Genomic DNA, 22,658 nt, shown 5'->3' with positions numbered 1-22,658 from the left:
GACCCCATCTCTTTCTGGAGCCCCAAAGCCCTGACTCAGGCTGGCAACTCTTTGGTTTCTGCCTCTGCTCCATCGAAGATTCACTCGCTAGTCTGCTGTCAGACTTTAGAGGTGCATTGCAACAACCCAGCTGTCTATGGCACAGTCCTTTGAAATGAGTGAAAATGATAGAAAACGTTGAAAAGAGCGGGGAAGGAAGAGTTTAACCACCTTAGTTCAGAGCTCTAAAGAACATCAAAACCACAGTGAGTTCATCGTCTTATTCAGACTGGAGACAATCATGCAGGAAATTCATGCAGGTGTATAGGATGATGAGAGGCATTGGTCGTGTGGATAGCCAGAGGCTTTTCCCAGGGCTGAAATGGCTAACACGAGGGGCATAGGTTTAAGCTGCTTGGAAGTAGGTACAGAGGAGATGTCAGAGCTAAGTTTTTACACAAAGAGTGGTGTGTGTGTGGAAAGCACAGCCAGCGATGGTGGTAGAGGTGGATACAATAGGGTCTTTTAAGAGATTCTTAGATAGGTACATGGAGGTTAGGAAAATAGAGGGTTATGCAGTAGGGTAATTCTAGACAGTTTCTAGAGTAAGTTACATGGTCGACAAAACATTGTGGGCCAACGGGTCTGTAATGTGCTGTAGATTTCTATGATTCCATGAAATTCAAAGAAAATCTCCTATCCCACGGAGTGGTAACTAGTTGCAACCTGTCATCACAGGGAGAGTGAGAGGGGAACGGCAGGGATAGATTTTCATATACTGATATGGAAACGAAACCTGGGCAGGGACCAGATGGGCCGAGTGACCTCTCTAGTGTACATTGTGAGTGTGGTAGATACAGTAAGTACCTGAGACACGGGATTTGATACAGAACTGATTTATCTTTCACAGATCCACAATATTAAACATCAGTCTAGTTTAAGGCTAACATCAGCAGAACAGACTCCTCCAATACTCAGTGACCAGGGTTCAGTCCTGGGTGCGATGAGCAGCCGCAAGAACTGCAGAATCTGACAGTAACAGTTCCTCATGAACCTGCAGCTGCCTTCAGTCACCGTGATAGTTAAACATTTAACACAGGGCTGATTTGAATTAAAAAATACCATGAGAGGTCATCTATTACATCCAGTGCTTCCGGTGCGGCCTCCTCTACATCGGTGAAACCCGAGGCAGATTGGGGGACTGCTTCGTCGAGCACAATAGACAGGATCCCCTGGTTGCCACCCACTTCAACTCTGCTTCACATTCCCATTCAGATATGTCCATACATGGCCTCCTCTACTGCCATGATGAGGTTAAACTCAGGTTGGAGGAGCAACACCTCATATACCGTCTGGGTGGTCTCCAGCCCCTTGGTATGAATATTGAATTCCCCATCTTCCGGAAATTCCCGCCCCCGCCTTTCCCCTATCCCAGTTTTACTCTACCCCCTCCCCCTGCTGCCTACCACCTCCCTCATGGTCCCACCTCCTTCTATAACCATTTAACCATATAACAATTACAGCACGGAACCAGTCCATCTCGACCATTCTAGTCCGTGTCGAACGCTTACTCTCACCTAGTATGTACCACACAACCAGCACACCATCCTTCGAATCCATATTCCTCCCCATTTCCTCGATTGGTAAATGCTGTTTGATGCTCTCCAAACGGAAGCACTTAGCCTGGGCTGCCACTGCGGCCTCTTCAACCTCCGGCAATTGAGATGTCCTCTGACTCTTTGACTCCTCGACCTCCACCCGCAGTCGCAGCAGTTCTGACCCACGCTCCGTGTCCATCTCTATCTGGGACGCAATTACACCACCAGCTTCTTCCAATCTGTGCTGGGTCGATTTCTTGAGCTTCTGCTGATCCTTTCGAAGGTTGGTCATTGCAGCGTCTCTTTGGATTAATTCATCAGTAATGACCGCAGTTTCGGCTCGGAATACCGTTTCCCCGTCTCCACTTTGATGAGCATGGACTCCAATCCTTCAATGGTTGTCCCAAAATTGCAGCACTCAGTCTCCATCCTGCATTTCTGAGCGTTCAGTTCAGCGGTACAAATCTCCTCTCTCAGCCAAACACTCAGGATCTGCGTCCTTCTCCAGAGCTGGCATTCGTCCAAAGAAAGTTTTATTTAGTTTATCCCTAGTCTCCCGGGATCCCTCACTCGCCTCAATTCATAGCTTTCCATGGTGAATCCCAATGCTCGGAGATCATCCAAATACACCAAAACTCCAAACAAGTCCACATCCCCCGTCCCCTGCGGGAAGGTTGCAAGGGCTCCGGATATGCCCTGTGGCATCTTTTCGGACTGGAAGAATCCTAGGGGACCTATAACTGCCGTCTTCTCCTCATTGGCCTCACTCATCGGGATCTGGCAACATCCACTCCTCAGATCCAGCACATTAAACCACATCGCACCATTCAGACAGACCATCGCGTCTTCGGCCGTCAGACCCGTATTCAGGTCAATGACAGTGCGCCTTGTCAGAGTCCTATAATCCACACACACGTCCTTCACGGCTGCAGGGGCCAGTCGCCGCGACCTCTCTCTCACCGAGGTGTCTTCAGCGGTCAACTCCCCTCCTTCGTGGTAGTTTGGAGCTTCCACTAAGAGGGTCTCACCCTCAGATACTTCCCCCAGGCCGTACCACCATCGGCTCTCGTTTAAATTCGGTACCGGCCCAATGCTGCTACACACGTCCAGATGAAAGTTCGGCCAATGTTGTTAATATCACTACATTTTGCGACTTTCATTTACAAGGATTTAATATTCTGTATCTCTGTTTCTCTTACATAAAAAGCCATCCTTAAAGGCACGCGCCTCTGACTTTTGAGGCGGCCCTAAATTCTGGGAGTGGAATCAGCAAAATGGTACAGTTCATTCAAAACATCATCGGGCGTGATTTATTTTTATATATCATATGCATATACCAGAACCGAGCAGCCATGCATTGTGTCGGTTAAGGTTGGGATATTCAGATCTGCTGCCGCAGACAGAGCTAAGTGCTCTTCAGCGTTTCTGTAATTTAATAGCTATCGGGTTCTCATAATTGCCAATACACGAAACGCCGTTGTTTTGGAGCCAGATGATAATTTACGATAATATGTGTTTCTTGAAATCAAACAATTTGATAAACAAGTTACTAGACGTTTACTAAATTCGATATAATTTTATCTCACTGCACTACCCAAAACACACTATTTCTTAGAGCTACAGCGCACGGAATCGATCAATTTGGCATAGCACGGCGGTGGCGTCTGAAATGCCAATAATAGCTAGTTCTGTTTTTCCCTATGGTTAGCACCTATCCCATTAAGTCTTTCTTCCCAATATCCAGAAATTCTGGTAAGCATCACAGGCAAAGTAAATATAAATGGTATCTGAAAACAAATATTTCTAACATAAGAGGAGTTTCTAAGTGCTGTGAAGAAATTCAGAATTTTGTAACACAAGAGACAGAAGAACAGACGAGGTGGCCGAGAGGTTAAGGCGATGGACTGCTAATCCATTGTGCTCAGCACGCGTGGGTTCGAATCCCATCCTCGTCGTGACCTCTTTATGTGAGGAGCCATCTGTTGAACTATTACTGTACTTTAAAGCTTCCAAGTCTCCAATATTTGCCAGATAGTTTGCTTTGTGAGTCATGAAAAATAATGTTCACAATTGGAATTTGTCTCCAAATTTGGTCATTTGGAGAGGAATTAGGCCATTCCGCCCATCGGGTCTGCTCTGCCGTTCCAGCATGGCTGATATACTATCCCTTTCAACCCTATTCTCCTGCCTTCTCCTCGTCACATGTGACCCCCTTACTGATCATGAAACTGTTAATATATCGAATGACGTGGCCTCCACAGCTATCTGTAGCAATAAATCCCACAAATTCACAACCATCAGGCTACAGAAATCTCTCCTTACCCCAGTTCGAAAATGACTTCCTTATATTCTGGGTTAGTTCCCTCTATTCTTAGACTTCTCCACGACAAGAAGCATCCTCTCCATGTCCACTATCTCCAGGCCTTTCATTATTCGATAAGTTTCAATGGGATACCCGCGTCATTCTCCGAAACTACAGCAAGTATAGTCCCAAAGTCATTAAACGCTGTGCATATTTCGCCTTGTAATTCCCAGGATCATTCTGGCGAATGTCTCCTGGGCCCTTTCCAATGCCAGCACACCCGCTTTTGGTTAAGGAACACACGCTGCTCAATAGATTCCAACTGCGGTCTGACCAATGCCTTACAAAGACTCAGCATTACATCCTTGTTTTCCTTTTCCAGTTCTCTCGAAATGTAAGCTGTCACTGCATTTCCCTTCGTTAATACTGAGTCAACCTGCAAGTTGATCTTTCGGGAATCCTGTACCAGGTCTCCCGCTTCCTTCTACACATCTGTTTCCTGAACATGCTCGCCGTTTAGAAAATAGACCACGCCTTTATAGCTTCTGCCTAAGTGAACGACCATACACATCCCAATATAATTTTACATCTCTCTCCTAATCAGTTCAGTTCCTTCTGCCAAGTTCCTGCTGATCAACACTCACACAACATAACCATCAACCTATATTTATACGGTTTGCAAACTGGCCAGAAAACTATTAATCCCCTTATTCAGATTATTGACATATAACGTGAAAATAAGTGGTCCAAACAACTACTGGTCACCGGCAGCCGACAAGAAAAACGCTCCACTTAATTCCACTCGCTGCCTCCGGCCATTCAGCCAATCTTCGATCCATGCTAGTATAACTCCCGTAAGACCATCGGCTCTCCTCTTGTTAAGAAACCTCAAGAGTTGCACCCTGTGACATTCCTTCTGATTTTCTAGGCCAGCAACATCCACTGACCCTTCTCCATTTATCCTGTCTGTTATTTCCTCGAGGAATTCCAACAGATTTGTCAGGCTAAATTTCCCCTGAGGAACACCATGCTGACTTTGCCCTATTTTAATATGTGCCTCGAAGTGCCCCGAAACTTCATCCTTAATAATGGACAACATCGTCCTAAACACGGAAGAAGACTAACGAGCCTAACATTTCCTGTAACACAGACAAAAGTTGCTGGTGAACGCAGCAGGCCAGGCAGCATCTCTAGGAAGAGGTGCAGTCGACGTTTCAGGCCGAGACCCTTCGTCAGGACTAACTGAAGGAAGAGCTAGTAAGAGATTTGAAAGTGGGAGGGGGAGAGGGAGATCCAAAATCATAGGAGAATACAGGAGGTGGAGGGATGGAGCCAAGAGCTGGACAGGTGATTGGCAAAAGAGATATGAGAGGATAATGGGACAGGAGGCCTAGGCAGAAAGAAAATGGGGATGGGGGAAACAGAGGATGGGCAAGGAGTACAGTGAGGGGGACAGAGGGAGAAAAAGGAGAGTGAGAGAAAGAATGTGTGTATAAAAATAAATAACGGATGGGGTTAGAGGGGCAGATGGGGTATTAGCGGAAGTTAGAGAAGTCAATGTTCAGGCGATTAGGTTGGAGGCTTCCCGGACAGAATATAAGGTGTTGTTCCTCCAACCTGAGTGTGGCTTCATTTTGACAGTAGAGGAGGGCGTCGACAGACATATCAGAATGGGAATGGGATGTGGAATTAAAATGTGTTCAGAATGGGAATGGGAATGGGAATAAAATTTCTTGTCTTTTGTTTCTCTCCCTTTAAAGAGTGGAGAGACATTTCTAATTTTCCAGTTCTCCTGAACTGTTCCAAAGTCTGCTGTTCCTTGAACGATCAGTACAAATGCGCCTACAGGGGAAAATGTGTGAGTGTCACTATAAGTTGCGATGTTTATCAGTTTCCCCATTCAGCCTACGTCTCTTCGCAACGATGAAGGGCGGATGGAGGTGCATGCGGAAATTCTGAACTGGGAGTTGAGCGCACAGATCCCGAAGCAGGTGATTTTCAAACCTTCCTGCAGAACACGCGTCAGAAACGATTAAACACAGCGCGGTGTCGATTAATACTCGAGTGTACCGAACTGATATCAAAGACAGATCGAGCGGAGTATGTTCTCGTCATCCGATTCCGGAGACAGCAGAAGAGCGGCACAACGTCCGGACCGAGTAAGTGAAATGCATCAACCGCGGCCACGCAGGCGAGGAATCTACAAGTAAAACACAAACTGAAGGAATTTCCATACAGCGCATGAATACTGTGGGCGGCACCGATTAAACCGCGATTTCCCCACCCATCTGTCTCTTTACTTCCGATGTACAGTTTTATGTTTTCTCCCTTCCATTCTGCTGATACCTCCGGATACATTTTGACTGACATTTCTGCAACTTCAGTGATACATATTTTATATCGACTGTGGGCAGATTGGAACATCAGTGGTAAGTTCGCCATCAAGACATTGAAGAATATACGTAACAGTGGCCGGTTTGATGAAGATAACTGACCCTTATGTTTTAATAATGTAATAGAGGTAACAGGGTGCCGAGGGAACATCGGGAGCTATGTGTTGAGTCACAGGGCAAAGTGTATACCGAAATATAAACTTATTCGTGACGTTAACGACGAAGAAAAGAAAAACATCACTGGTTAATTACTCATCTGCATGCACGCGTGGGATATTCCGTAAGTAGTTACATGTTGCATCAATACTCAGCAAGACCGACATATTAAAATATAGTGACTATAACTCTATACCGATATATGATCTCGCATCATCATCTTGTCTCGAAACAAAACGGTTCCCAATTCCCTTGCTCTGTAGATTATGCACGAGGTTTTTGACCATTCCTTTTCAATTTCCCGCAGGGGTATACCCATGATAATAAATGTAAATACGAACGTAAAAGTTCGCGGGATCTTTGAGATCACGTGCCTCCTAAATCCTGGAGCCTAAAGAGTGTTTCTGTCCAGGATTGAACTGGAGACCTTTCGCGTGTAAAGCGAACGTGATAACCACTACACCACAGAAACGCTGCCAGGAGCTCAATGTTCTACGCTTTTGAGCATTGACCAGACACCCTGCACCTCCGACTGTCTATTTATTCATCCTGTTCTTAAGGACAATTTTTTTCTGCCCGCAAGCAATAGAAAACTAAATTTTGCCCACTCTTCGTTCCCACTTCAGGAACAAGGGCCAACTTTATAGTGCATATTTATTAATTTCACAACGAATTTGCTGTGATGTTTTGGTCAGGGCGCAACATCCAACAACATCCGACTGGTTCTCTTCCTAGAGATGCTGCCTGGCCTGCTGCGTTCACCAGCAACTTTGATGTGTGTTGCAACAAAAAACGTATCGGTCGCTGCAATGTCCTTCAGTCACCACATGGTGGCTCCCCGCCTCTCAAGGATAATTCAGCTGTAATTTTGACATTTCTCGCTGTAGATTAGTTCTTCGCCAGTCTTCGCCAATCTTCCGTTCTCGTCACTCTCGCCAGAACGTTAATTGAAGGAAATAATTCATAGACAACGGAAATAGTGAAAACAAGAGGAAATAGCATCTGTAGAGTCAGAAACCAATGTCTTTAGCCCCGCCTAGTGCACAAGCGAGCTATTACTAAACACACAATCACACTAATGTTTCATTAATTCCATCTTAATCTTCATTTTCCAATCTGTTCCGTCGTATCTGAACCAGACCCACTCATCTGCGGATAATTAAACAACCTCTTTTGGATGGAAAATTATATTAATCACAATAACCATCAGGAAGCGAGCCCCGTGTAACAGGAGAGCGGGAATGTGAGCATTTTACAGCAGCGCTGAGTCGGTCACATCAGAGGTCGCAGGTCACAGAGAGCCTGAAGGATCTGATAATCGGCATGTCAGTAGATTTGGTGGAGGGCTCCATTCTTTAACAGCAGCTTGGTAAAGCAAGTCAGAAATCGGATTACACTGGACATGGAAGAACTGATTTATAATTCTGTTCCAGAATGGAATCGTCTCAACTGCAGGTTTCAATAGTTTAGTGTGAAAAGTAACCAAGGAATTGCCCATTTCCGGACCTTTTAGTTTTCATTCCCTGCGCTCACCTTGTACTGTAACAACAGCCGCAATGACATGGATAATTCCTCCAGTTTAACCCCATGTCAGGGTGCTGGAAGGTGGAGTTTGATACTGTCCTCCAAGCATTTGCGGCGCGGCGCGTATGCTGGGTACATCGCATGTCGCGCGGTTTCACTGGGTAACTGATAGCTTGCATATCGGCCGGGACTCTACCTTTGATTTAATGTCATGTACAGCAGGAACAAATCCATGCGGGGTTTTATCGGGATTATGGACAGTATATTGTTTTAATTTACGCTGGCAGATCAGTGCACATATTTATTACGTGAGTGAAACGTGGATGTGACTCCGTTCAATGCAGAGGTAATTTTAGCAACGTGGATAAACTGTAATGGTGTTTCTATCGCATGTTTCAATGAGGGGCGGACTTTGGTGGGCAGAGAGATTCTCTCCTCGACCTGTTCTTTTACGCTGGGTTAACCTATGTAAAGAACAGATTGGCTTCAATGATGAGAGCTCCGGCCAGTCTGTTTGGAGAGTGGATGGTCAGCTCTTTCCAAAATTAATTACAACATGAGTACTCCACTTGTAAAAAACAATCTACGTTCAATTTAGTGACACAATCTTAGCCACTGTTTTACTCCGCTGGGGTGGAAGGAGAATCGAAGTACGGGATCATCAGGGGTATGAGAGATTTCTGTTACAACTGCAGGATGGTGAATGTCGGTTGCGACCATCCGCCCAACGACAGCTTCTCGAAAAAGCATAGGGGGACATTCGAGCCGTGGCTGTGTTGTGATTCGAAGCCTCTTCACTTTAAAGACTGGAGACAGAAACCTCTCGGCTACACTACCCGTGAGCAGATTACATGATGATCTGAAATTGATTGCACACGGTTCATGTATTGAAGTTCCCAACAGAAAAAAAAAAAAACACGCATGGAAAGCAGTGAAAACCAGCTGGAAAAGTGACAGGTAGGGGGAGTTGTCAGCAAGAGGGATAGATGGGGCGGGGGGGTGGTGGTGGCAGGGTGAGCGCGAATGGAAATTATGAAGTAAGGTAACCCGAATATAACGTTCTGAGGGTCACTTGCGATCGTAAAAAGTAGGTCCTGTGTCTCTGGGAATCATTTTGTGTCTTAAGACTGCCAATGCGAGTAATCTTTGCATTTGGTCTACCACGTGGAATTAATGGAGACTTAGTTTCCTTTCTTCGGGTTGCTGGTCCGAGGTGTTCGAGGGCGGTAGTGTAGACAGCGTCTGTGAAGGCCGTCCACTGTTCCTCAACGCTGGTCCCGTCATGCTGTGGTGTGTCTGGCAGTCTGCCTTCAAGGTCATCGACGAGTTCTTCTGCAACCCTGCTGCTTTTCAGCTTGGAGACATTCAGCCTCTTTGCAATCTTCTACCCTTGGGGTCTTCTCATGGGCAGAATGCGAAGCCTGAACTTGGACACGATGAGGCGGTGGTCGGTCCAGCAGTCGGCACCACACATGGCTCTCGTCACTCTGACACCCATCCTGTCCCTCTTCCTGGTGATGATGCAGTCAATCAGATGCCAGTGCTTCGAGCGTGGGTGCATCCATGACGTCTTCTTGCGGGTGGGTAGGTGGAACAGGGTGTTGGTGATGACAAGGTCGTGTGTGGCATGTCTTGAGGAGCAGAAGGCCGTTGTTGTTACACTTGCCAGTGCCGTGTCTTCCAATGATCCCTTCCCAGGTTTGGTAGCCTGTCCCTACTCTGGCATTGAAGTCCCCGAGAACGATGAGCTTCTCTGACTGTGGGATTGCTGAGATGAGGGCGTCGAGTTCTTCGTAGAACTTGTCTTTAATGTCATCTGGGTTGGTCATGGTGGGAGCGTAGGCACTAATCAGCGCAGCACTCTTCTTGTTTGCAAGTGGGAGCTGAAGTGTCATCAGGCGGTCGTTGATGCTCTCTGGGTGCTTGGTGAGTTTACGGGCGAGGTTAGAATTGATGGCAAATCCCACGCCTGCTTCTCGTCGTTCAGCGCTGCTGCGACCGCTCCAGAAGAACGTGTATCCACCAAGACTGGTTTGATGAGAATGATGAAGAAATACAGGCACTACTAACGGAGAAACATCAACATTACAGAGCGCATCAGAACGACCCCACGTCGCTAGCCAAGAAAGATGCCTTTACCAACGCAAGAAGAAAGGTGCAGAAAATACTTCGCGAGATGCAGGACAGCTGGTTCAGCAAGAAGACCGATGAAATCCAGGGCTATGCAGACAGCCACGACATAAAGCGCTTCTACGATGCGCTTAAGGCTGTATCCGGCTCCTCACCTCTCCTCAACGCAGATGAGACGCAGCTGCTGACAGAGAAGAAGCAGATTCTGGATCGGTGGGCTGAGCACTTTAACAACGTCCTTAACCGCCCTGCCGACATCAACGACGAGGCCATTGCCCGCCTGCCCCAGGTAGAGATCAACAAGAACCTCGACACTTTCCCCACAGTAGATGAAGTCAGGAAGGCAGTGAAGCAACTCTCCTGTGGCAAAGTGCCAGGACCCGATGGAATCCCTGCTGAGTTATACAAAGCAGGAGGCCTTGTCATGATGCAAAAGCTGACTGTTCTCTTCCAGTCCATGTGGAAAAAGGGACAGGTCCCGCAACAGCTGAAAGATGCCAGCATAGTCCACATTTACAAGAGGAAAGGCAACGGCCAGTCTTGCGACAACCAACGAGGCATCTCCCTCTTGTCCATTGCGGGGAAGTTCTGGCCCGCGTCCTGCTCAACCGCGTTCTCCAACATCTTGAGCGAGGTATGCTCCCAGAAAGCCAGTGTGGCTTCCGTGCTGAACTTGGGACGGCGGACATGATTTTTGCTGCGTGCCAACTCCAGGAAAAATGCCAGGAGCAACACAGCGACCTCTTCGTGACCTTTGTCGATCTAACCAAGGCTTTCGATACGGTCAGCAGAGAAGGCTTGTGGAAGATCATGGAGAAATTTGGCTGCCCCAGCAAGTTCATCACAATCGTCCGGCAGTTCCACGACGGTATGATGGTGAAAGTTCTGGATGACGGCGACGAGTCGGAGGCCTTCCCAGTGACAAATAGCGTCAAACAAGGCTGCGTTCTTGCCCCGACTCTGTTCAGTATGGTATTCTCTGCCATGCTGACAGATGCCTTCCGTAACTACGAAGAAGGAATCCACGTCAGGTAGAGGACTGACGGCAGGTTGTTCAACCTTAGGCGCCTGCAGGCAGTTACAAAGGTGCAAGAGACTGTCATCAGAGACTTCTTGTTTGCTGATGACTGCGCACTCAACGCCAGCACAGATCAGGAGATGCAGCGTGAAACGGACTGCTTCTCACAAGCCTGCGACAACTTCGGTCTCACTATCAGCACCAAAAAGACCGAAGTTATGTACCAGCCTGCCCCAGGAAAGCCATACCAGGAGCCGCGCATCACGGTGAAGGGCCAGAACCCCCAGGCAGTCGACAACTTCATCTACCTGGGCAGCATACTCTCTCGCGCAGTGAACATAGACGCTGAGATCAACAACAGGATTGCCAAAGCCAGCGCCGCCTTTGGGAGACTCCGTGAGAACGTCTGGGAGCGGAGAGGACTCAGCCTTACCACCAAGCTGAAGGTCTACTGTGCAGTGGTCCTTACCACCCTCCTTTACGCCAGCGAGACCTGGACTGTCTACAGCAGACACGCCAAACAGCTCAACCACTTTCACCTGAGCTGTCTCCGCAGACTCCTCCACATCAGGTGGCAGGACACAGTCCCCGACACGGAAATCCTGGAACGAGCTGGGCTCTGCAGCGTCTACACCCTCCTGCTGAAAGCCCAAGCCAGGTGGGCTGGACATGTGGTCAGAATGCCAGACAGCCGATTGCCTAAGCAGCTGCTGTACGGAGAACTGTGTCAGGGCAAGCGCTCAGTCGGGGGGCAGAAGAAACGTTACAAAGACTGCCTCAAAGCATCCCTCAAAGGCCTGGGTGTCGACATCAACACGTGGGAGACGCTTGCCCTCCACCGTCCAGCTTGGCGCAGCAAGATCACCACAGGAGCCCGTGCAGCTGAAGTCAGGCGCACCATCGAGGCGCAACGAAAGCGTGCTGTGAGCAAGGCCCGAGCAGCATCCACTGCCATGACAGCACCCACCCACTTGTGTCCCACATGTGGGCGAGCCTTCAGGGCCCGGATTGGCCTCATCAGTCACCTCCGGACCCACAGCCACCAATCTCCCATTTGACTTTGAAGCCATGGTCATCTCCGACTACGAAGGACGAACAACAACAACAACAACAAAGAAGGTTCACCAGATTGATTCCTGGGATGGCGGGAGTTTCATATGATGAAAGACTGGCTCGGCTAGGCTTATACGCTATGAATTTAGAAGATTGAGAGGGGATCTTATTGAAACGTATAAAATTATAAAGGGATTGGATAGGCTAGATGTAGGAAGATTGTTGCCGATGTTGGGGAAGTCCAGAATGAGGGGTCACAGTTTGAGGATAAAGTGGAAGCCTTTTAGGACCGACATGAGGAAAAACTTCTTCACACAGAGAGTAGTGAATCTGTGGAATTCTCTGCCACAGGAAACAGTTCATTGGCTATATTTAAGAGGGACTTAGAAAAGGCCCTTGTGGCTAAAGGGATCAGGGGATATGGAGGGAAGGCGGGTACAGGGGTCTGAGTTGAACGATCAGCCATGATCGTACTGAATGGCGGTGCAGGCTCGAAGGGCCGAATGGCCGACTCCTGCACCTATTTTCTATGTTTCTATGTTTCTATATCAGCTGCATCTAACACGATGGACACAGGTTTAGTGGAAGTGTAGGTTTCAGAGTTTGTCGCGTAATGTGTTGACTTTCTTTGTTCCATTCTGACGTAAGGCAATGACGCGACGATTTAATTGGACATTTGCCGGCCGAGGCTACTGTACTTTCATTGTTCACAACGAGAAACATTGTAACAATAAACACACTGAGTTTGGCTGCTCAATCTACGGAATACTTGTCTACGCAGATGATCCCGAGTTCCCGATTAATGCTGAATCCACTGATATCAGGACTTTAATCTCCGTCTGCGGTGGGGGATATGTGCGTTGATGATCCTGCCGCCTTTTGTTTCCCTCTAGGTTTCATTTCCAACCGAATTAGAAGACGATTTGTATAATTTGATAATAAATGTACCTTTTAACCTGAAGTTATACCCGCTTGAGCTGAAAGCGAAGATCGATAAGGAGGTTCATCGATCAACCTTGCTTTTATAAGATCAAACTTGCTGTTATTAGTCGAAGCCTTAAGTTCAAAAGTGAAGGGGTTATGTTGCAAATTTATAAAACTCTGATTAGGCTATTTCTGGAGTATTGCATACAATTCTCGTCACCCTACTGTAGGAAGGAAGTTCAGGCTTTGAAGAGGTTGAAGAGGAGGTTTACCTGGATGCGGCCGGGTTTAAAGGGTATATGTGTTTATGGAAGGTTGGATTAACATGGTTTGTTTTCTTTGGAGCACCGGGAGCTGAGGGGAGATCTAGTAGAGGTTTAGAAGATTATGAGGTGAAGAGTTAGAGTAGACAGGGTGCGTCGGTTTCCCAGGGTTGAAGTAACTAATACCAGATGCCATGCATTGAGGAAGGGAGGAGGTAGATTCTGGGGAGATGTCAAGGTCAAACTTTTTTGATCAGAGTGGTGGATGCCTGGAGTGCACTGCCCGGTACGGTGGTAGAAACAAAAACATTAGAGGCTTTAAAGAGATCAGAATCAGAATTCAGAAAAAAAAAATCGGGTTTATTATCATTGGCATGTGTCGTGAAATTTTGTAACTCAGCAGCAGCATTTCAAAGTAATACATAATATCGACGAAGAAAATAAATAATAATAAATAAGTAAATCAATGATGTTATACGTATATCGAATAGATTAAAAATTGTGTAAAAAAGCAGAAATAATATATATTTGAAAATAGAGGTGGTGTTCATGGGTTCAATGTCCATTTAAGAATCGGATGACAGAGAGGAAGAACCTGTTACTGAATCGCTGAGTGTGTACCTTCAGGCTTCTGTGCCTCCTATCTGATGGTAACAGTGAGAAAAGGGCATGTCCTGGGTACTGGAGGTCCTTAATAGTGGACGCTTTCTGAGGTACTTCTCCTTGAAGATGTCCTGGGTACTTCGTAGGCTAGTATCCACGATGGAGAGGAACAAATTTTACAAACCTCTGCAGCTTCTTTCGGTTCTGTGCAGTAGCCCCACTCCCCATACCAGACAGCGATGCAGCCTGTCAGAATGCTTCCCAATGTACATCTATAGAAGCTTTTCAGTGCATTGGTTGACATACCAAATCTCTTCAAACTCCCGATGAAGTACTGACGTTTTCTTGCCTTCTTTAGAACTGCATCGATATGTGGCGACCAGGATAAGTCCTCAGAGATCTTGACACCCAGGAACCTGAAACTGCTCACTGTCTCCACTTCTGATCCCTCTATGAGGATTGGAATGTGTTCCTTCGTCTTACCCTTCCTGAAGTCCACACTCAGCTCTTTCGTCTTGTTGATGTTCAGTGCCAGGTTGTTGCTGCGACACCACTCCGCTAGTTGGCATATCTCAGTCCCGTAGGCCCTCTCTTCTCCATCTGAGATTCTACCTACAATGTTTGCATCATCAGCAAATTTATAGGCGGTACTTGATGCGCACATTTGATTACTCGATATCCACATGGATGTCAGGAAGATCGAGGGATATGGACATGGTAGGAAGGAGGGATTAGAGTTTGAGTATCTTTGATTTGCTGTTTAGATGCCACGGCAATACACTGTGGGCCGAACGGCGTTTTCACGTATATTTCTGTGCTGTTTGCTCCATGATATTGGAATTTCTTCCAGTTTTCCTTTCCAGATATTTACAACCAAGTGTTTGCAGCGCTGGGCTCTAGTGGCGCAATCGGTTAGCGCGCGGTACTTACATGGCAGTACACGGCGGAGAAATGCCGAGGCTGGGAGTTCCAGCCTCACCTAGAGCACTTGTGATTTTAATGCTTGCAACACCCAGGTGACTGCGCGTTTTTCAAGCTGAGCACCCTGTTTATTACTTGCATTTAACTTCGAAGCGATGCACCTTTGACCTTATTCACTAAAAGGCATGTGCCCGCGGGGCTGCAAACATTCTCCCTGTTTGCTTCTCTCGCTCAACACGCGTAGCCTCACTTCCCTTTGTTGAACGTGCCTGAACAGGCGATTTCTTTGTTGAATCAGGACATCACAAGCCCAACACATTCCTGTCTTCTCAATTCAATTAACCAAACAGTGAAACAACGAACCCGACCTTTCCTGAAGCCATGCCTCAGAAACGCTGTAATTGCACCTCACCTTGGTTCGCTGTGCTGTCGATTAAGCTCAATGTTTACTTACTACGGCGAGTTGTTTCAGGCCCACGCGAACAAAAGAGATATTAATCGTGGCCTCAATGGCCAGAAATGGTATCGAGATGATGATATCTCTATCCCTCTCTCCCAACATGAAGCTCCACTATTTCAGGACAGAATTATAAAATAATTCTCACATGTCCTGTGTTCACTAAGCCTCTGTGAAAGAGAGGACACCTCCCCCGATTCTACTGACATGCTGAGATTCCGTTTCCAATGGTCAGATCCCTCTAGCTGCAATGCGATCCCTCCACTGCGACCTTTGATTTGGTCTATTTGCCTGAAGGTTGTTGTTCCCAATATAAATTTCCTTCACAATCGGTCATATAACTGGCCTTTCATGTCTTTGTCTGGTTGCGATCCGACGGATTAGATTGGAACATGATCATCAGTGAGATATCAGTGTGATGGTGTGTCTGGTGTTAGTGTGGATTCAGTGTGACGATTGGCCGTGATTCATTACTCTACAGCTGGTATCATCTCACAAGTAACTCCGGCTTGTAACGCGTCCTGTTGTCTATAAGTGTATTGGCACGTTGTTCAGTCACTTTCAATTAACTTGTAATCTGAGGTGATGAGAAAGGACGAGAGAGACAGGGTGAGAAATCTTAAAGGCGCCGTTGAATTTAGTTCGTGAGCTGGAGCACAACCTCGTGGGAGGGGAAGGGGGAGATCCAAAATGATAGGAGAAGACAGGAGGGCGAGGGAGAAAAAGGAGAGAGAGAAAAATACACACACACACATATATGTGTGTGTGTGTGTGTGTGTGTATTCTTTTTCTCCCTCTCCTTTTTCTCCCTCTGTCCCTCTCACTATACCCTTCGCCCATGGGCTTCACCCTCCCCCTTTCCTTTCTCCCTGGGCCTCCTGTCCCATGATCCTCTCATATCCCTTTACCAATCACGTGACCAGCTCTTGGCTCCATCCCTCCCCCTCCTGTCTTCTCCTATCATTTTGGATCTCCCCCTCCCCCTCCCACTTTCAAATCTCTTACTAACTCTTCTTTCAGTTAGTCCTGACGAAGGGTCTCGGCCTGAAACGTCGACTGTACCTCTTCCTAGAGATGCTGCCTGGCCTGCTGCGTTCACCAGCAACTTTTATGTGTGTTGCTCGAAATTCCAACATCTACAGATTTCCTCGTGTTTGCTGTTTGAATTCCTTGCTGTATATAAGCAACATAGTTCAGTTACCTGTTACATGTCGCGCCCTGACCAGCACCCCACAGGAAATTGTTAATGCATGTAACCGTATATGTCACATAAATGCAATAATTGTCATTGAAAGCGAAGAGGAACGGTGGGTAATGACTTGTTCTTATTGCTGTATTGCAGAGCAGGGTGGGGAGGAGGTGCCTCGGGTCATTGCTCAATAGCGCAGAGTATTGAGCGCTTTGCACAGTTTCTGTGGTGTAGTGGTTATCACGTTCGCTTCACACGCGAAAGGTCCCCAGTTCAATCCTGGGCAGAAACATCGTTTGGGCTCCAGTGTTTGGGATGAACTTGAAACTGAACTTTTCAGTTCGTGTTCAGGTTTACTGTCGTGGGCATCCATGGTGTAAGTACATGAGCATCCGCTTTTCCAGCAGTAGCACATTGTATTTCAAACCTGACAATGGTAAAGTAAAGAAAGAAAAAATAATAAAAATGATATATAATTTTCAGGAAAACATAAACGGATTTAAACATAAGTAGGTTCGTGGATGACGTAGACGGCACAACGGGAGAATTAGCGGTTCGAAGCTATTGTCGCAGAGCGGAGGATGTGTTCTGGTTTCACCGGAGCGGACATCTCAAATGTTCCCATCCAGACAAACATCAGGAGCAAATACCGTGTCCTGCAAAATTTCAAAACTACTTTAAGATGTTAAATCGCTCCACATCCTTCCTGTAGTCAGGTGACCAGAACTAAGCACAGTACTCTAAGTAGGGTCTGACCAGGGTCCTATCCAAGACTATCCCTATTACATTTTCTGCACAAAGAAGTAATATTTGCCATTCTCCCATCCTCCCGTACTACTTCTGTGGACAGTGATGATGCAAATGTCATGTCCAAAAGCGCTGCAACATCTTCGCTCGCTTTCTATAATTACCTGGATTACATAGCTTCCAGCACCGGGAAATGGTTTATATTCATGTATTCCCAGTTTCTAGGTCGTAATTCTAAGTGTCTACATGCCTCAGCTCACCCGCATTTTTTCGCTGTATCCACATTCATCAAGGTCTCACTGACTGGTGAATCCCGAAGCAAAGTATCAAAGTGTCACTGCCTCCTTGGACTACAAGCAAGTTTCCTCTTTTATCTCTGATCTCTCCCACTCTCTCTCGTTATCCTCCTGTTTTTCACCTATCTTAATGCGGCTCTCTCATGCCTTCTCATACCTCCTTTTAATTTTTCTAAGTCGATTGTTAAATCCCTCCTGGCTGCATTGTGACTTTCCATAGCACTGTCTGATCCTTTCTTCCAAAACCTTAAGTATATTTATTTCTTTTTCTTGAAGAGGTGTTCCATATCTCTTATCAACCAGAGTTACTTTACGGAGCCATCCGATCCCCACCTCAATGAAAGAAGCTAATACTGAATCCCAATCAATGCTGCATTAACGATCTCCATATTTCTCTTGTGCATTTGAAGGTACAAATCGCTTCCCAAAATCGGCTCCAACGTTCCTACCCAATAGTATCAATTAAGTGCATTCCATATTGTCTGCTGCTATCCCAGTGTAAGGTATTTCGAATAGCTGTGCTCTATCCATCTGAACTGCTGACACGCGGAGAGATCAGTTACCTGATCCATTTCACTTTCTGGTGATCCTAGCACAGGATCGACTGTTCACTAGTCCACCTGCCCGCTACTTGTACCAATTCTTCTGCCTGTACACAACTGAGAAATTCTGTCACATCTAAACCTTTTAAACAGAGGAATTGCCGATGAATATCAGTGAAGTTTAAGTTGCCCGTGACAACAGCCGTGTTAATATAAGCACCTGTGCAAAATCTATCTCCCGATCTGTCACTGTCTCTGTGTGTTGTTTTCGTTTTGGTGATGGGATCTCTGTACAGAATACTCTCAAACGAGTGTTTGTTCCCTTCCTACTTCTGAGTTCCACTCACAGTCCATTAGCATACAATCCCACCACATTGTCCCCGCTTTCCGCGCTGTGCTACTATGAAGCTCCCCCTTTGTTTAAAAGGCTTTCCCTTTACTCTCTTTTACCCGACTATGAGCATTTTGAAACACCTGAACCTGTAAAAGTACGGAAATCATTCCTCTCCTTGTGATTGAATTGACTTTATTTCTTACGTCCTTCACTTACATGAGGAATAAAAAAAAAATCTTTAGGTTACGTTTCTGTTTAAATGTGCAATGTGCCATCCTAGTAATTTATAATAATTTATAATAAATGGAACAGGCAATGTAACATAGAAAAACATTCAAACCAGCGTGAGTTAGTCAGTTTAATGGTCTGGTGCATGAAGCTGTCCCGGAGACTGTTGGTCCTGGCTTTTATGCTGCGGTAAGGTTTCCCGGATTATTGTCAGATCTCTGTAATAGTTTGGAATTTATTCATTTCAGGATGACCAGGCACACGATTGTTTGAATTTATGACGTACTTGCCAAACCTACTGAATTTTAAACTGCTTTATTCAAAAACTTCGCTGAATTGGAATTGGAGTTGGCGTTGCCTATACAGAAGGCCATTTAACGTAAACACATATTTCATTTCATCCTTCAGCTGTTGTCTGAATTTCCTTTGTGTCAGTGTGTAGATACAAGTATTGGTGCACACACTAAGAATTTGAAACATTAATCCAGTTTGCTGCAGTATATATACCGGGGAACTGAAATATCTGTCCTGGTAATAGTAATTTTCCACTTGCCATTTCAGAGAATGAGCTATATAGGGCATCCAAAACAATATGAAATTAGTTGAAATTGCAAACAATAAGATCATCGATTTTCTGCGGTTTTCCACCTCGGTATCTTTCTGTTTATCGCTGCTCTTCCGAAGCCCTCTGCGGGCTCTATTTGCCGCAATTATATGTCTTACTGTTAACCCATTGAAGATAAGAATTAAGCTGATTGGTAGCAATGGTGTTAAAATGCTCTCTCGTAATTCGAGTCCTTTCCACACGGGTGAAGCAGTGTATTCACGTGTGAAGGAGTAACGCCACGGCACGTTGTCAATGATGACGTAAGGTTCAAGAGCAAAGTAAAACGGGACACTCTTCCCGCAACTCACTATAACCACGGTCACCATGATGACCGTTGCTGTTCTCTCAGTGCAGTATCGTTCCCCTAGTTTTTCACAACATATTGCGATGAAACGGTCGAATGTGAAACTGACCGTAAACCACACAGAACAGTCTCTCATCACACCAAATAATACATTTGTCAGAGCGCATACAGGAGTGATCAGCAGTGATCTGGAATAAATGTAGATATTGTTGGTCCGGTCCACTAAAGCGAAAACTATAACCACTATCAGTTCCGTTGTTGCCATTCCAACCAGGTAACGGGTGATGCATTTGGACAGTCCGCACTTTCCCTGAGATAGGATCACAATCGCCGTTAAATTAACTACAAGAAATTTGGAGAGAGAGAAACATTTATTTTATCCCATTCAGCGCATCACATTCGCTTCTGACATTGAGGGCGGGACACCAGCTCGGCAGGTGAAATGGAATATACCTTATTGAACGGGGAGATAGGATCATTCTTTACTGTCGCTTCTTCTAGTCATTTCGAGTCATTTGAACAAGAAGGTCACAGTAACAGCTGATGACATGTGTCACAATAAAACATGTTGTACGTATGTTTTTCTGAGCTTGTAAGAGAGATCGAGAGCAATGTTCCAGGGGCCTTTGGTAATAAAAAGTTACCCGCCCAGAGGAATTTAGCTGCGGTTTAGGGCCGGATTGATGAGCGTTCATGTCCGGATTAGCAGAGAGTGGGTTGTTGATTTTTTGACTGTGACGGGTCTACTGCAGGGATTGGTGTTAGTCCCATTGCTATTTATCATGTATGTTAATGACTCAGATCTCGATGTAGAAAACTGAATCAGAAGAATTACGGACGACCCTAAGGTTGGGGGCGCTGTTCCGGCCAGAATCTCCATCCAAGCTTTCAGCTTGATGTCAGCTGGCTTGAAAACTGGCAGATGGCATTTAATACAGACAGTGTGCGACGGTCTGCGTTGTGAGGAACGGTGCAACGGGTTTCGACGCACATATTGAATATGTGGACTTTAGTGCGCAGTATTTAAAAAGAGACAAGGCGATACAGATTGATAACTCCAGGAAAGCGGCGTCACGGGCAAATCGGGTCGTATTGAGCTCGAATCACAGAGGCCTTCACAATCAGATCACTGAGTACACGAATCAGGACGTTTTGTTGAAGCTGTACAACACGTTGGTGAGACCGTACATAGAATATCGTGGGCTGTTCTGGCCATCTACTTACAGTTTTGAAATATCAATAAACTTCAAAGAGTGCAGCGATAATTTGAAAGGAAGAAATCGGGAAATGAACAGTGTGAATGCGCGCAGACCTTCCCCATCCAGGGTCAATACTATAGAGAGGCTGTGTGCATACTGAACAGAGAGAGAGTGCATAGGAGATTTACAAGGATGTTGCCTGGATTGGAGGGCGTACCTTAGGAGAACCGGTTGAGTGTGCTTGGCCTTTCCTCCTCGTACTGACGGAGAATGAGAGGTGACTTGACAGAGATGTACAAGATGAAGAGAGACATTGATCGTGTGAATAGTCAGAGGGTTTTTTTTTGTCCCCAGGTTAACACAAGGGGGATATAGTTTTAAGGTGCTTGGAAATAGGTACAGAGAGGATACCAGAGGTACGTTTTTCACACGGAGAATGGTGAGTGCCTGGAAAGCACTGCCGGCGGCGGTGGTGGAAAGGGTACAATAGGGTCTTTGAAGAGCCCTTTAGACAGGTACATTGAGCTTAGAAAACCAGAGGGCTATGCGCTAGGGAAAGTCTAAGGAGTTTTTAGAGTAGGTTACATATTCGGCACAACATTGTGGACCGGAAGGTCTGTAATATAATGTAGATTTCTATATTCTATGTCATATCCTTTGAGAACATCTACAACTAAAGGTCATAGGCTTGGGGAGAAAGTTGAAATATGCAAGAAGTATATGTAATAGAATTTATTCACTCAGAGGGCCGAGCGAGCGTGGAAGGAACTCCAAGCGTAACTGATAGATGCGGATTCAATTGTATCATTTTAGTGGAGGTTGTGTAGGGACGTGTATGAGAGAGGGACGGAGGGTGCAGAAAAATGGAGTGAGGCGGAAGATCACAGAGGGATGGCCTAGATTGAATGAAGAACCTATTTTCTATAGTAATAATCTGTGACTTCATGACTATCTCTGTCCCATTTCCCCATTCAGTGTCTTCTCATTTTCCACTTCGTCACCAATCTAAGTCTGTGCAGAATAGAGGGCGTATTCAAGCTCACCTTTCAATCTCATTTCCTTCTGCTTTTGTAGTACAAACTATTGCGTGCCTATTGTGAAACTGGTACCGAAGAGCGGCCCTCGGCTTATTAGATAACCGAAACCCTCAGCACCCTGCTTCCAGTGTGGAACTTCTACTAATGTGTGGCCCTCGGTTGCCGGAGAAAGTCTCATGTCTGTATCTATCTTGGAACTGGTATCGATGTGCGGCCCACATGGGCAGAGGAGGGATGCTACATGCAATAGAACAGCAATGGTATGCGCCAGGAATAACAACAGCCATTGCTGAGGTTGTGAAAAGATGTGCCATCTGTCAGCAAAATACTGAGGCCCCAGGTCCGGCCACAGACGACCATATGCCTATGCCTGAGTTCACTTTTGAGGATTTGCGTGTCATCCTTGCGCAGGGGCCATGCTAATCTTCTCTGTATCGTACCATAGCTGCAAAGAATCGAAACTATCTCATGTGTGGGCTGACTATCTTAGGCAACAGTACAATAGATGGGTTTAATGCTAACAACCGAGAACTGGCAGAGATGCTGCTGTATGCTCAACAGACTCGCTATGCCGTTGACTATGAACTTGCCCAACAAGGAGGGGTCTGTGCCGTAGCAGGAGATAAATCTATCACCCACGTCAGGGACGAGTGGTATAATATTTCCTATGCTATAGGTGAAATACGTGATTACACAGATGGCTTCACGCAGGGGCCGGCGAGCTGGTGGGACTGGCTTACTGGCTGGTTCTCCAGCTGGAGGTTGTGAATCATCCATGGAGTTATGATAATTGTAGTGTTATGTCTTCTCGGGTGCTCTGTATGTGGAGCATTAACGCCGTGTTGTAATCAGTG

The 22,658-nt window shown here is 46.2% G+C and overlaps 3 non-coding genes and 1 pseudogene across 3 annotated transcripts; 2 read left to right on the top strand and 2 right to left on the bottom strand.

The window, feature by feature from the left end:
* Positions 1 to 3,450: 3,450 nt before the first annotated feature.
* trnas-gcu (transfer RNA serine (anticodon GCU)) lies at positions 3,451 to 3,532 on the top strand. Its single transcript has one exon. It is a non-coding gene; the product is annotated as a tRNA-Ser (tRNA).
* A 3,295-nt stretch (positions 3,533 to 6,827) lies between these two features.
* On the bottom strand, positions 6,828 to 6,900 carry trnav-uac (transfer RNA valine (anticodon UAC)). Its single transcript has one exon. It is a non-coding gene; the product is annotated as a tRNA-Val (tRNA).
* A 9,829-nt stretch (positions 6,901 to 16,729) lies between these two features.
* On the top strand, positions 16,730 to 16,802 carry trnav-cac (transfer RNA valine (anticodon CAC)). Its single transcript has one exon. It is a non-coding gene; the product is annotated as a tRNA-Val (tRNA).
* A 5,367-nt stretch (positions 16,803 to 22,169) lies between these two features.
* LOC140208831 (U6 spliceosomal RNA) lies at positions 22,170 to 22,269 on the bottom strand (annotated as a pseudogene).
* Between the last annotated feature and the right edge of the window lie 389 nt (positions 22,270 to 22,658).

This window comes from Mobula birostris, chromosome 13 (genome assembly GCF_030028105.1).
Source record: "Mobula birostris isolate sMobBir1 chromosome 13, sMobBir1.hap1, whole genome shotgun sequence".
In the NCBI taxonomy this organism is placed as follows: domain Eukaryota; kingdom Metazoa; phylum Chordata; class Chondrichthyes; order Myliobatiformes; family Myliobatidae; genus Mobula; species Mobula birostris.
Note: the sequence above shows the minus strand (reverse complement) of the source record. Positions and strands in the feature narration are given on the sequence as shown.